A 3,510-nucleotide genomic window follows, 5' to 3' on the forward strand; every position below is an offset into this window, starting at 1 on the left:
GTTTGGGATGAGTGTTAGGGTTAGGGTTAGGGTGAAGGTTAGGATGATGGTACTGTTTAAGGTGAGGGTGAGGGTTAGGGTGAGAGTGAGGGTTAGGGTTAGGTTTAGGGTGAGGGTTAGGGTTAGGGTGAGGGCTAGGGTGAGGATGACGGTTAGGGTGAGGGTGAGGGTTTCGGTTAGGTAAGGGTTAGTGTTAAGGTTAGGGTGAGGATTAGGTTGAGGTTGAGGGTTACATTGAGGGTCAGGGTTAGGGTGAGGGTGAGGGTGAGTATTTCGGTTAAGTAAGGTTTAGGGTTAGGATTAGGGTGAGGATTAGGTTGAGGTTGAGGTTTAGGTTGAGGGTTAGGGTTAGGGTGAGGGTTAGGGTAGGGGTTAGTGTGAGGGTTAGGGTTAGGTTGATGTTTAGGGTGAGGGTTAGGGTGAGGGTGAGGGTAAGGATTATGCTGAGGGTTAGGGTGAGGGTGAGGATTAGAGTTAGGGTGACATTTAGGGTGAGGGTTAGGGCTTGGGTGAGTGTGAGGGTTAGGGTGAGTGTGAGGATTAGGGTTAGGTTTCGGGTGAGGGTTAGGGAGAGTGTAGGGTAAGAGTGAGGGGTAGGGTGAGGGGTAGGTTTAAGGTTAGGGTGAGGCTTAACGTTAGTGTGAGAGCTAGGGTTTGGGTTAGGTTTAGGGTTAGTGTGAGGATAAGGTTTATGGTGAGGGTTAAGGTGAGGGTGAGGGTGAGGGTTAGGGTTAGTGTTAGGGTTAGGGTGAGTGTAAGGATGAGGGTTAGGGTTTGGGATAAGTTTAGGATGAGGGTTAGGGTTAGGGTTAGGGTTAGGGTAAGGTTTAGGGTTAGGGTGAGGGTTAGGGATAGGGTTAGCGTTAGGCTGAGTGTGAGGGTGAGGGTTAGGTTTAGGGATAGGTTGAGGGTGAGTGTTAGCGTTAGGGTTAGAGTTAGGATAAGGGTTAGGGTTAGGGTGAGGTTTAGGTTTAGAGTTAGGGTGAGAGTTAGGGTTAGGATGAGGATTAGGGTTAGGTTTAGGTTTAGGTTTAGGGTGTGGGTGAGGGATAGGGTGAGGGTTAGTGTTAGGGTTAGGGGGAGGGTGTGGGTAAGGATGAAGTTTAGGTTTAGGGTTAGGGTTACGGATAGTGTGAGGTTGAGAGTGAGGGTGAGGGTTAGGGTTAGGTTTAGGGTGAGGGTGGGGTGAGTGTTACAGTTAGGGTGAGGTTTAGGGTTAGGGTGAGGGCTAGGGTGAGGGTGAGGATTAAGGTGAGGGTGAGGGTTCGATTAGGTAAGAGTTAGGGTTAGGGTTATGGTGAGGATTAGGGTGGTGAGGTTTTGGGTTAGGGTTAGTTTTAGGTTGAGGGTGAAGGTGAGGGTTAGGGTTAGGGTGATGTTTAGGGTGAGGGTGAGGGTTAAGGTGAGTGTGAGGGTGAGGGTTAAGCTGAGGGTGAGGGTTCGGGTTAGGGTTAGGGTGAGGGTGAGGTTGAGGCTGAGGTTTAGGGTTAGGATTAGGGTGAGGATTAGGGTTAGTGTGAGGGTTAAGTTTAGGGTTAGGGTGAGGGTTAGCGAGAGGGTTAGTGTTAGGGTTAGGGTTAGGGTGATGGTGAGGGTAGGGTTAAGGTGAGGGTAAGGGTTAGGGCGAGGTTTAGGATGTGGTTGAGGGTTAATGTTAGCATTAGGGTTATGGTGAGGGTGAGGGTTAGGATTAGGTTTAGGGATAGGTTGAGGATTAGGTTAGGGTTATGTTTAGGGTGAGCGTTAGTCTGAGGGTTAAGGTTAGGTTAGACATAGGGTGAGGATTAAGATTAAGGTTATGTTTTGGCTAAGGGTTAGGCTGAGGGTTAGTGTGAGGGTTAGGGTTAGGGTTAAGGTTAGCGTGTGGGTAAGGGTTAGGGTGAGGTTTAGGGTTAGGGTGAGGGTTAGGGTGAGGTTTAGGGTTAGGGTTAGGTTTATAGTTAGGGTGATGGATAGGGTTAGTGTTACGGTTAGGGTTAAGGTGAGGGTGAGGGTGAGAGTGAGGGTTAGGTTGAGGTTTAGGGTTATGGTGAGGGTTATGGTTAGGGCGAGGGATAGGGTGAGAGTGAGGGTTAGGGTGAGGTTGAGGTTGAGGGTGAGGGTTAGATTGAGGTTTAGGGTTATGTTGAGGGTTAGGGTTAGGTTCAGGGTGAGGGTTAAGGTTAGGGTGATGTTTAGGGTGAGGGTGAGCGTTACGGTGAGCATGAGGGTTTGGGTGAGGGTGAGGGTTAGGTTTAGGGTTAGGGTTATGGTTAGTGTGAGGGTGAGGGTTAGGGTGAGGGTTAGGGTGAAGTTGATGATTAGGGTTAGCGTTAGGGTTAGGGTGAGGGTTAGGTTTAGGGTGTGTGTGAGGGTAAGGGTGAGGGTAAGGGTTATTATTTGGGTTTGGGTTATGGTAAGGCTGAGGGTGAAGGTGAGGGTGAGGCTGAAGTTTAGGGTTAGGTTTAGGTTTAGGGTGAGGGTGCGGTTGGGGGTTAGGGTTAGGTTTAGGGTTAGTGTTAGGGTTAGGCTGAGGCTGAGGGTGAGGGTGAGGGTGAAGTTTAGGGTTAGGGTGAGGGTTACGGTGAGGGCTAGGTTGAGGGTGAGGGTTAGGGTTGGAGTGAAGGTGAGGGTGAGGGTTTCGGTTAATTAAGTGTTAGTGCTATTGTTAGAGTTAGGATTAAGTTGAGGGTGAGCTATAGTGTAAGGGTTAGGGTTAGGGTGGGGGTTAGGGTTAGAGTTAGGGTGAGGGTTATGGTTAGGGTGATGTTTAGGGTGAGGGTTAGGGTTAGGGTGAGGGTTAGGGTTAGAGTTACGTTGAGGGTTAGCTTTAGAGTGATGTTTAGCGTGAGGGTGAGTGTTTGCGTGAGGGTGAGGGTTTGTGTGAGGTTTAGGGTTATGGTTAGCGTTAGGTTTAGGGTGAGGGTTCCGGTGAGGGTGAGTGTTAGGGTGAGTGTAAAGGTTAGGGTTAGGGTGAGGGTTTGGTTTAGGGTGATATTTAGGGTGAGGGTAAGGGTTACGGTAAGGTTTAGGGTGAGGGTGAGGGTTAGGGTTAGGGTGCGGGCTAGGGTTAGGTTTAGGGTGAGGGTGAGGGTAAGGATTACAGTGAGATTTAGGGTGAGTATGAGGGTTAGGGTTAGCAATAGGGTTAGGGTGAGGGTGAGGGTGAGGTTTAGGGTTAGGGTTAGAGTTTTCGAGAGGCTGAGGGTGAGGGTTAGAGTTAGGATTAGGGTTAGGTTTAGGCTGAGGGTTAGGGTTAGTTTTAGTGTGAAGGTTAGTGTTAGGGTTAGCGTTAGGGTTAGGGTGAGGGTAAGGGTTACGGTGAGGGTTAGTGTGAGTTTGAGGGTTAGGGTTAGGGTGAGGGTTATGATGAGGTTTAGGGTTAGGGTTAGTGTTAGGATGAGGTTTAAGGTGAGGTTTAGGGTTAGCGTTAGGGTTAGGTTTCGGTTGTGGTTTAGGGTGAGGGTAATGGTTAGAGTGAGGGTTATGGTGAGGGTGAGGGTTAGGGTTAGGGTGAGGATTAGGGTGAGG

The sequence above is a fragment of the Dipodomys spectabilis genome, unplaced genomic scaffold, assembly GCF_019054845.1.
Source record: "Dipodomys spectabilis isolate Male_0828 unplaced genomic scaffold, ASM1905484v1 ptg000368l, whole genome shotgun sequence".
Lineage (NCBI taxonomy): Eukaryota > Metazoa > Chordata > Mammalia > Rodentia > Heteromyidae > Dipodomys > Dipodomys spectabilis.